Here is a 13,718-nt window from a genome sequence, read left to right as displayed (position 1 = left end):
AGCAACAAGAACAACAAGAACAACAACGACAACAAGAACAACAAGAACCTCAAGAACAACAAGAACAACAACAACATGAACAACAAGAACATCAACAACCAGAACAACAAGAACAACAAGAACAACAAGAACAACAAGAACAACAAGAACAACAAGAACAACAAGAACAACAAGAACAACAAGAACAACAAGAACAACAAGAACAACAAGAACAACAAGAACAACAAGAACAACAAGAACAACAAGAACAACAAGAACAACAAGAACAACAAGAGCAACAAGAACAACAAGAACAACAAGGACAACAACAACAACAACAGCAACAACAACAAGAACAACAAGAGCAACAAGAGCAACAATAACAACAAGAACAACAAGAACAACAAGAGCAACAAGAACAGCAAAAACAACAACAACAACAACAACAAGAACAACGGGAACAACAACAGCAAGATCAACAAGGACAAAAAGAATAACAAGAACAACAAGAACAACAAGAACAACAAGAGCAACAAGAGCAACAAGAACAACAAGAACCACAAGAACAACAAGAACAAGAACAGCAAGAACAACAACAACAACAACAAGAACAACAAGAACAAAAAGAACAACAACAACATGAACAACAAGAACATCAACAACCAGAACAACAACAGCAACAAGAGCAACAAGAGCAACAAGAGCAACAAGAGCAACAAGAGCAACAAGAGCAACAAGAGCAACAAGAGCAACAAGAGCAACAAGAACAACAAGAACAACAAGAACCACAAGAACAACATGAACAACAAGAACATCAACAACCAGAACAACAACAGCAACAAGAGCAACAAGAGCAACAAGAGCAACAAGAGCAACAAGAGCAACAAGAACAACAAGAACAACAAGAACAACAAGAACAACAAGAACAACAAGAACAACAAGGACAACAACAACAAGAACAACAAGAACAACAAGAACAACATGAACAGCAAGAACAGCAAGAACAACAAGAACAACAAGAACATCAACAACCAGAACAACAAGAACAACAACAGCAACAAGAGCAACAAGAGCAACAAGAGCAACAAGAGCAACAAGAGCAACAAGAACAACAAGAACAACAACGACAACAAGAACAACAAGAACATCAAGAACAACAAGAACAACAACAACATGAACAACAAGAACATCAACAACCAGAACAGCAAGAACAAAAACAACAACAAGGACAACAAAAACAAGAACAACATCAACAACAAGAACAACACGAACAACAAGAACAGCAAGATCAACAAGAACAACAAGAACAACAAGAACAACAAGAACAAGAACAGCAAGAACAACAAGAACAACAAGAGCAACAAGAACAACAAGAACAACAAGAATAACAAGAACAACAAGAACAACAAGAACAACAAGAACAACAAGAACAACAAGAGCAACAAGAACAACAAGAACAACAAGGACAACAACAACAACAACAACAACAACAGCAACAACAACAACAACAAGAACATCAAGAACAACAAGAGCAACAAGAACAAGAACAGCAAGAACAACAACAACAACAAGAAGAACAACAAAAACAAGAACAACAACAACAACAAGAACAACAAGAACAACAACAACAACAGGAACGACAAGAACAACAAGAACAACAAGAACAACAAGAACAACAAGAGCAACAAGAACAGCAAGAACAACAACAACAACAACAAGAACAACAGGAACAACAACAGCAAGAACAACAAGAACAACAAGAACAACAAGAGCAACAAGAACAACAAGAACAAGAACAACATCATCTACCAGAACCACAACAACATGAACAGCAAGAACAAGAACAACAACAACAACAACAAGAACAACGGGAACAACAACAGCAAGAACAACAAGGACAAAAAGAATAACAAGAACAACAAGAACAACAAGAACAACAAGAGCAACAAGAGCAACAATAACAACAAGAACAACAAGAACAACAAGAAAAACAAGAACAAGAACAACAACATCAACCAGAACAACAACAACATGAACAACAAGAACAACAACAGCAACAACAACAACAAGGACAACAAGAACAACAAGAACAAAAAGAACAACAAGAACAACGAGAACAACGAGAACAACGAGATCAACGAGAACAACAACAAGAACAACAACTACAACAACAACAACTAGAACAACAAGAACAACAAGAACACCAAGAACAACAAGAACATCAAGAACAACAAGAACAACAAGACCAAGAACAACAACAACAACAACAAGAACAAAAAGAACAACAACAACATAAACAACAAGAACATCAGCAACCAGAACAACAACAGCAACAACAGCAACAAGGACAACAAGAACAACAAGAACAAAAAGAACAACAAGAACAACGAGAACAACGAGAACAACGAGATCAACGAGAACAACAACAAGAACAACAACTACAACAACAACAACTAGAACAACAAGAACAACAAGAACACCAAGAACAACAAGAACATCAAGAACAACAAGAACAACAAGACCAAGAACAACAACAACAACAACAAGAACAAAAAGAACAACAACAACATAAACAACAAGAACATCAGCAACCAGAACAACAACAGCAACAACAGCAACAAGAGCAACAAGAGCAACAAGAGCAACAAGAGCAAGAAGAGCACTAAGATCAACAAGAACAACAAGAACAACAACGACAACAACAACTAGAACAACAAGAACACCAAGAACAACAAGAACAACAAGATCAAGAAGAACAACAAGAACATCAAGAACAACGACAACATGAACAACAAGAACATCAACAACCAGAACAACAACAACAACAACAACAAGAACAAAAAGAACAACAAAAACATGAACAACAAGAACATCACCAACCAGAACAACAAGAACAACAAGATCAACAAGAACAACAAGAACAACAAGAACAACAAGGACATCAACAACAATAACAACAAGAACAGCAAGGACAACAAGAACAACAAGAACAAGAACAACAAGAACAAGAACAACAACATCTACCAGAACCACAACAACATGAACAGCAAGAACAAGAACAACAACAACAAGAACAACGGGAACAACAACAGCAAGAACAACAAGGACAATAAGAATAACAAGAACAAGAAGAACAACAAGAACAACAAGAGCAACAAGAGCAACAAGAACAACAAGAACAACAAGAACAACAAGAACAACAAGAAAAACAAGAACAAGAACAACAACATCAACCAGAACAACAACAACATGAACAACAAGAACAACAACAGCAACAACAACAACAAGGACAACAAGAACAACAAGAATAAAAAGAACAACAAGAACAACGAGAACAACGAGAACAACGAGATCAACGAGAACAACAACAAGAACAACAACTACAACAACAACAACTAGAACAACAAGAACAACAAGAACACCAAGAACAACAAGAACAACAAGAACATCAAGAACAACAAGAACAACAAGACCAAGAACAACAACAACAACAACAAGAACAAAAAGAACAACAACAACATAAACAACAAGAACATCAGCAACCAGAACAACAACAGCAACAACAGCAACAAGAGCAACAAGAGCAACAAGAGCAACAAGAGCAAGAAGAGCACTAAGAACAACAAGAACAACAAGAACAACAACGACAACAACAACTGGAACAACAAGAACACCAAGAACAACAAGAACAACAAGATCAACAAGAACAACAAGAACATCAAGAACAACGACAACATGAACAACAAGAACATCAACAACCAGAACAACAACAACAACAACAACAAGAACAAAAAGAACAACAACAACATGAACAACAAGAACATCACCAACCAGAACAACAAGAACAACAAGATCAACAAGAACAACAAGAACAACAAGAACAACAAGGACATCAACAACAATAACAACAAGAACAGCAAGGACAACAAGAACAACAAGAACAAGAACAGCAAGGACAACAACAAGAAGAACTACATGAACAACAACAACAAGAACAACAAGAACAACAACAACAACAGGAACAACAAGAACAACAACAACTACAAGAATAACATAAACAAGAACAACAACAACAAGAAGAAGAACAACAAGAAGAACAACAAGAACAACAAGAACAGCAAGAGCAACAACAACAACAACATCAACAACAACAAGAACAACAAGAATAGCAAGAACAACAACAACAGCAACCAGAACAACAACAACAACAGCAAGAACAACAAGAACAACAACAACATGAACAACAAGAACATCAACAATCAGAACAACAAGAACAACAACAGCAACAAGAGCAACAAGAGCAACAAGAGCAACAAGAGCAACAAGAACAACAAGAACAACAAGATAAACAAGAACAACAAGAACAACAAGAACAACAAGAACAACAAGAACAACAACAACATGAACAACAAGAACAACAAGAACAACAAGAACAACAAGAACAACAAGAACAACAAGAACAACAAGAACAACAAGAACAACAAGAACAACAAGTACAACAAGAACAACAAGAACAACAAGAACAACAAGAACAACAAGAACAACAAGAACAACAAGAACAACAAGAACAACAAGAACAACAAGAACAACAAGAACAACAAGAACAACAAGAACAACAAGAACAACAAGAACAACAAGAACAACAAGAACAACAAGAACAACAAGAACAACAAGAACAACAAGAACAACAAGAACAACAAGAACAACAAGAACAACAAGAACAACAAGAACAACAAGAACAACAAGAACAACAAGAACAACAAGAACAACAAGAACAACAAGAACAACAAGAACAACAAGAACAACAAGAGCAACAAGAACAACAAGAACAACAAGGACAACAACAACAACAACAAGAACGTCAAGAACAACAAGAGCAACAAGAACAAGAACAGCAAGAACAACAACAACAACAACAACAAGAACAACAAAAACAAGAACAACAACAACAACAAGAACAACCGGAACAACAAGAACAACAAGAACAACCAGAACAACAACAACAAGAACAAGAACAACAAGAACATCAACAACCAGAACAACAACAGCAACAAGAGCAACAAGAGCAACAAGAGCAACAAGAGCAACAAGAGCAACAAGAGCAACAAGAGCAACAAGAACAACAAGATTAACAAGAACAACAACAACAACAACAACAACTAGAACAACAAGAACAACAAGAACACCAAGAACAACAAGAACAACAAGAACAACAAGATCAACAAGAACAACAAGAACATCAAGAACAACAACAACATGAACAACAAGAACATCAACAACCAGAACAACAACAACAACAACAACAACAACAAAAAAAACAACAACAACATGAACAACAAGAACATCAACAACCAGAACAACAAGAACAACAACAGCAACAAGAGCAACAAGAGCAACAAGAACAACAAGAACAACAACGACAACAAGAACAACAAGAACATCAAGAACAACAAGAACAACAACAACATGAACAACAACAACATGAACAACAAGAACATCAACAACCAGAACAACAAGAACAACAACAGCAACAAGTGCAACAAGAGCAACAAGAGCAACAAGAGCAACAAGAACAACAAGAACAACAAGAACAACAAGATCAACAAGAACAACAAGAACAACAAGAACAACAAGGACAACAACAACAACAATAACACCAAGAACAGCAAGGACAACAAGAACAACAAGAACAAGAACAGCGAGAACAACAACAAGAAGAACTACATGAACAACAACAACAAGAACAACAAGAACAACAACAACAACAGGAACAACAAGAACAACAACAACAACAAGAATAACATAAACGAGAACAACAACAACAAGAAGAAGAACAACAAGAAGAAAAACAAGAACAACAAGAACAGCAAGAGCAACAACAACAACAACATCAACAACAACAAGAACAACAAGAACAGCAAGAACAACAACAACAACAACCAGAACAACAACAACAACAAGAACAACAAGGACAACAACAACATGAACAACAAGAACATCAACAATCAGAACAACAAGAACAACAACAGCAACAAGAGCAACAAGAGCAACAAGAGCAACAAGAGCAACAAGAACAACAAGAACAACAAGATCAACAAGAACAACAAGAACAACAAGAACAACAACAACAACAACAACTAGAACAACAAGAACACCAAGAACAACAACAACATGAACAACAAGAACATCAACAACCAGAACAACAACAACAACAACAACAAGAACATCAACAACCAGAACAACAACAACAACAACAACAAAAACAAAAAGAACAACAACAACATGAACAACAAGAACATCACCAACCAGAACAACAAGAACAACAAGATCAACAACAACAATAACAACAAGAACAGCAAGGACAACAAGAACAACAAGAACAAGAACAGCAAGAACAACAACAAGAAGAACTACATGAACAACAACAACAAGAACAACAAGAACAACAAGAACAACAACAACAACAGGAACAACAAGAACAACAACAACAACAAGAATAACATAAACAAGAACAACAACAACAAGAAGAAGAACAACAAGAAGAACAACAAGAACAACAAGAACAACAAGAACAACAACAACATGAACAACAAGAACATCAACAATCAGAACAACAAGAACAACAACAGCAACAAGAGCAACAAGAGCAACAAGAGCAACAAGAGCAACAAGAACAACAAGAACAACAAGATCAACAAGAACAACAAGAACAACAAGAACAGCAAGAACAACAAGAACAAGAACAGCAAGAACAACAAGAACAACAAGAACAACAAGAACAACAAGAACAACAAGAACAACAAGAACAACATGAACAACAAGAACAACAAGAGCAACAAGAACAACAAGAACAACAAGAACAACAAGAACAACAAGAACAACAAGAGCAACAAGAACAACAAGAACAACAAGGACAACAACAACAACAACAACAAGAACATCAAGAATAACAAGAGCAACAAGAACAAGAACAGCAAGAACAACAACAACAACAACAACAAGAACAACAAAAACAAGAACAACAACAACAACAAGAACAACAAGAACAACAAGAACAACAAGAACAACAAGAACAACAAGAACAACAAGAACAACAAGAACAACAAGAACAACAAGAACAACAAGAACAACAAGAACAACAAGAACAACAAGAGCAACAAGAACAACAAGAGCAACAAGAACAACAAGAACAACAAGAACAACAAGAACAACAAGAACAACAAGGACGACAAGAACAACAAGAACAACAAGAACAACAAGAACAACAAGAGCAACAAGAACAACAAGAACAACAAGGACAACAACAACAACAACACCAAGAACGTCAAGAACAACAAGAGCAACAAGAACAAGAACAGCAAGAACAACAACAACAACAACAAGAACAACAAAAACAAGAACAACAACAACAACAAGAACAACCGGAACAACAAGAACAACAAGAACAACCAGAACAACAACAACAAGAACAAGAACAACAAGAACATCAACAACCAGAACAACAACAGCAACAAGAGCAACAAGAGCAACAAGAGCAACAAGAGCAACAAGAGCAACAAGAGCAACAAGAGCAACAAGAGCAACAAGAACAACAAGATTAACAAGAACAACAGCATCAACAACAACAACTAGAACAACAAGAACAACAAGAACACCAAGAACAACAAGAACAACAAGATCAACAAGAACAACAAGAACAACAAGAACAACAAGGACAACAACAACAACAACAACAAGAACAACAAGATCAACATGAACAGCAAGAACAGCAAGAACAACAAGAACAACAAGAACAACAAGAACAACAAGAACAAGAACAAGAACAGCAAGAACAACAAGAACAACAAGAACAACAAGAACAACAAGAACAACAAGAACAACAAGAACAACAAGAACAACAAGAACAACAAGAACAACAAGAACAACAAGAACAACAAGAACAACAAGAACAACAAGAACAACAAGAACAACAAGGACAACAACAACAATAACAACAAGAACACCAAGAACAACAAGAACAAGAACAGCAAGAACAACAACAAGATGAACTACATGAACAACAACAACAAGAACAACAACAACAACAGGAACAACAAGAACAACAACAACAACAAGAACAACAAAAACAAGAACAACAACAACAACAAGAACAACAACAAGAAGAACAACAAGAACAACAAGAACAGCAAGAGCAACAACAACAACAACAACAACAAGAACAACAAGAACAACAAGAACAACAAGAACAACAAGAACAACAAGAACAGCAAGAACAACAAAAACAAGAACAACAAAAACAAGAACAACAACAAGAACAACAAGAACAACAAGAACAACAACAGCAACAAGAGCAACATTAGCATCAAGAGCAACAAGAACAACAAGATCAACAAGAACAACAAGCACAACAAGAACAACAAGAACAACAAGAAAAACAAGAACATCAAGAACAACAAGAACAACAAGAACAGCAAGAACAACAACAAGAAGAACTACATGAACAACAACAACAAGAACAACAAGAACAACAAGAACAACAAGAACATCAAGAACAACACCAACATGAACAACAAGAGCATCAACTACCAGAACAACAACAACAACAACATCAACAAGAACAAAAAGTACAACAACAACATGAACAACAAGAACATCAACAACCAGAACAACAAGAACAACAACAGCAACAAGAGCAACAAGAGCAACAAGAGCAAGAAGAGCAACAAGAGCAACAAGAACAACAAGAACAACAACGACAACAAGAACAACAAGAACCTCAAGAACAACAAGAACAACAACAACATGAACAACAAGAACATCAACAACCAGAACAACAAGAACAACAAGAACAACAAGAACAACAAGAACAACAAGAACAACAAGAACAACAAGAACAACAAGAACAACAAGAACAACAAGAACAACAAGAACAACAAGAACAACAAGAACAACAAGAACAACAAGAACAACAAGAACAACAAGAACAACAAGAACAACAAGAACAACAAGAACAACAAGAACAACAAGAGCAACAAGAACAACAAGAACAACAAGGACAACAACAACAACAACAGCAACAACAACAAGAACAACAAGAGCAACAAGAGCAACAATAACAACAAGAACAACAAGAACAACAAGAGCAACAAGAACAGCAAAAACAACAACAACAACAACAACAAGAACAACGGGAACAACAACAGCAAGATCAACAAGGACAAAAAGAATAACAAGAACAACAAGAACAACAAGAACAACAAGAGCAACAAGAGCAACAAGAACAACAAGAACCACAAGAACAACAAGAACAAGAACAGCAAGAACAACAACAACAACAACAAGAACAACAAGAACAAAAAGAACAACAACAACATGAACAACAAGAACATCAACAACCAGAACAACCAGAACAACAACAGCAACAAGAGCAACAAGAGCAACAAGAGCAACAAGAGCAACAAGAGCAACAAGAGCAACAAGAGCAACAAGAACAACAAGAACAACAAGAACCACAAGAACAACAAGAACAAGAACAGCAAGAACAACAACAACAACAACAAGAACAACAAGAACAACAAGAACAACAAGAACAACAAGAACAACAAGAACAACAAGAACAACAAGAACAACAAGAACAACAAGAACAACAAGAACAACAAGAACAACAAGAACAACAAGAACAACAAGAACAACAAGAACAACAAGGACAACAACAACAAGAACAACAAGAACAACAAGAACAACATGAACAGCAAGAACAGCAAGAACAACAAGAACAACAAGAACATCAACAACCAGAACAACAAGAACAACAACAGCAACAAGAGCAACAAGAGCAACAAGAGCAACAAGAGCAACAAGAACAACAAGAACAACAACGACAACAAGAACAACAAGAACATCAAGAACAACAAGAACAACAACAACATGAACAACAAGAACATCAACAACCAGAACAGCAAGAACAAAAACAACAACAAGGACAACAAAAACAAGAACAACATCAACAACAAGAACAACACGAACAACAAGAACAGCAAGATCAACAAGAACAGCAAGATCAACAAGAACAACAAGAACAACAAGAACAACAAGAACAGCAAGAACAACAAGAACAACAAGAACAACAAGAATAACAAGAACAACAAGAATAACAAGAACAAGAAGAACAACAAGAACAACGAGAGCAACAAGAACAACAAGAACAACAAGAACAACAAGGACAACAACAACAACAACAACAACAGCAACAACAACAACAACAAGAACATCAAGAACAACAAGAGCAACAAGAACAAGAACAGCAAGAACAACAACAACAACAAGAAGAACAACAAAAACAAGAACAACAACAACAACAAGAACAACAAGAACAACAACAACAACAGGAACGACAAGAACAACAAGAACAACAAGAACAACAAGAACAACAAGAGCAACAAGAACAGCAAGAACAACAACAACAACAACAACAAGAACAACAGGAACAACAACAGCAAGAACAACAAGAACAACAAGAACAACAAGAGCAACAAGAACAACAAGAACAAGAACAACATCATCTACCAGAACCACAACAACATGAACAGCAAGAACAAGAACAACAACAACAACAACAAGAACAACGGGAACAACAACAGCAAGAACAACAAGGACAAAAAGAATGACAAGAACAACAAGAACAACAAGAACAACAAGAGCAACAAGAGCAACAATAACAACAAGAACAACAAGAACAACAAGAAAAACAAGAACAAGAACAACAACATCAACCAGAACAACAACAACATGAACAACAAGAACAACAACAGCAACAACAACAACAAGGACAACAAGAACAACAAGAACAAAAAGAACAACAAGAACAACGAGAACAACGAGAACAACGAGATCAACGAGAACAACAACAAGAACAACAACTACAACAACAACAACTAGAACAACAAGAACAACAAGAACACCAAGAACAACAAGAACATCAAGAACAACAAGAACAACAAGACCAAGAACAACAACAACAACAACAAGAACAAAAAGAACAACAACAACATAAACAACAAGAACATCAGCAATCAGAACAACAACAGCAACAACAGCAACAAGAGCAACAAGAGCAACAAGAGCAAGAAGAGCAAGAAGAGCACTAAGATCAACAAGAACAACAGGAACAACAACGACAACAACAACTAGAACAACAAGAACACCAAGAACAACAAGAACAACAAGATCAAGAAGAACAACAAGAACATCAAGAACAACGACAACATGAACAACAAGAACATCAACAACCAGAACAACAACAACAACAACAACAAGAACAAAAAGAACAACAACAACATGAACAACAAGAACATCACCAACCAGAACAACAAGAACAACAAGATCAACAAGAACAACAAGAACAACAAGAACAACAAGGACATCAACAACAATAACAACAAGAACAGCAAGGACAACAAGAACAACAAGAACAAGAACAGCAAGAACAACAACAAGAAGAACTACATGAACAACAACAACAAGAACAACAAGAACAACAACAACAACAGGAACAACAAGAACAACAACAACAACAAGAATAACATAAACAAGAACAACAACAACAAGAAGAAGAACAACAAGAAGAACAACAAGAACAACAAGAACAGCAAGAGCAACAACAACAACAACATCAACAACAACAAGAACAACAAGAATAGCAAGAACAACAACAACAACAACCAGAACAACAACAACAACAGCAAGAACAACAAGAACAACAACAACATGAACAACAAGAACATCAACAATCAGAACAACAAGAACAACAACAGCAACAAGAGCAACAAGAGCAACAAGAGCAACAAGAGCAACAAGAACAACAAGAACAACAAGATCAACAAGAACAACAAGAACAACAAGAACAACAACAACATGAACAACAAGAACAACAAGAACAACAAGAACAACAAGAACAACAAGAACAACAAGAACAACAAGAACAACAAGAACAACAAGAACAACAAGAACAACAAGAACAACAACAACAACAAGAACAACAACAACAACGGGAACAACAAGAACAACAAGAACAACAAGAACAACAAGAACAAGAACAGCAAGAACAACAAGAACAACAAGAACAACAAGAACAACAAGAACAACAAGAACAACAAGAACAACAAGAACAACAAGAACAACAAGAACAACAAGAACAACAAGAACAACAAGAACAACAAGAACAACAACAACAACAAGAACAACAACAACAACGGGAACAACAAGAACAACAAGAACAACAAGAACAACAAGAACAAGAACAGCAAGAACAACAAGAACAACAAGAACAACAAGAACAACAAGAACAACAAGAACAACAAGAACAACAAGAACAACAAGAACAACAAGAACAACAAGAACAACAAGAACAACAAGAACAACAAGAACAACAAGAACAACAAGAACAACAAGAACAACAAGAACAACAAGAACAACAAGAACAACAAGAACAACAAGAACAACAAGAACAACAAGAGCAACAAGAACAACAAGAACAACAAGAACAACAAGAACAACAAGAACAACAAGAACAACAAGAACAACAAGGACAACAAGAACAACAAGAACAACAAGAACAACAAGAGCAACAAGAACAACAAGAACAACAAGGACAACAACAACAACAACACCAAGAACGTCAAGAACAACAAGAGCAACAAGAACAAGAACAGCAAGAACAACAACAACAACAACAACAAGAACAACAAAAACAAGAACAACAACAACAACAAGAACAACCGGAACAACAAGAACAACAAGAACAACCAGAACAACAACAACAAGAACAAGAACAACAAGAACATCAACAACCAGAACAACAACAGCAACAAGAGCAACAAGAGCAACAAGAGCAACAAGAGCAACAAGAGCAACAAGAGCAACAAGAGCAACAAGAACAACAAGATTAACAAGAACAACAGCATCAACAACAACAACTAGAACAACAAGAACAACAAGAACACCAAGAACAACAAGAACAACAAGATCAACAAGAACAACAAGAACAACAAGAACAACAAGGACAACAACAACAACAACAACAAGAACAACAAGATCAACATGAACAGCAAGAACAGCAAGAACAACAAGAACAACAAGAACAACAAGAACAACAAGAACAAGAACAAGAACAGCAAGAACAACAAGAACAACAAGAACAACAAGAACAACAAGAACAACAAGAACAACAAGAACAACAAGAACAACAAGAACAAAAAGAACAACATGAACAACAAGAACAACAAGAACAACAAGAACAACAAGAACAACAAGGACAACAACAACAATAACAACAAGAACAGCAAGAACAACAAGAACAAGAACAGCAAGAACAACAACAAGATGAACTACATGAACAACAACAACAAGAACAACAACAACAACAGGAACAACAAGAACAACAACAACAACAAGAACAACAAAAACAAGAACAACAAAAACAACAAGAACAACAACAAGAAGAACAACAAGAACAGCAAGAGCAACAACAACAACAACAACAACAAGAACAACAAGAACAACAAGAACAACAAGAACAACAAGAACAACAAGAACAACAAGAACAACAAGAACAGCAAGAACAACAAAAACAAGAACAACAAAAACAAGAACAACAACAAGAACAACAAGAACAACAAGAACAACAACAGCAACAAGAGCAACATTAGCATCAAGAGCAACAAGAACAACAAGATCAACAA

The sequence above is a fragment of the Megalopta genalis genome, chromosome 8 (genome assembly GCF_051020955.1).
Source record: "Megalopta genalis isolate 19385.01 chromosome 8, iyMegGena1_principal, whole genome shotgun sequence".
In the NCBI taxonomy this organism is placed as follows: domain Eukaryota; kingdom Metazoa; phylum Arthropoda; class Insecta; order Hymenoptera; family Halictidae; genus Megalopta; species Megalopta genalis.
This window is presented reverse-complemented; position numbering follows the sequence as displayed.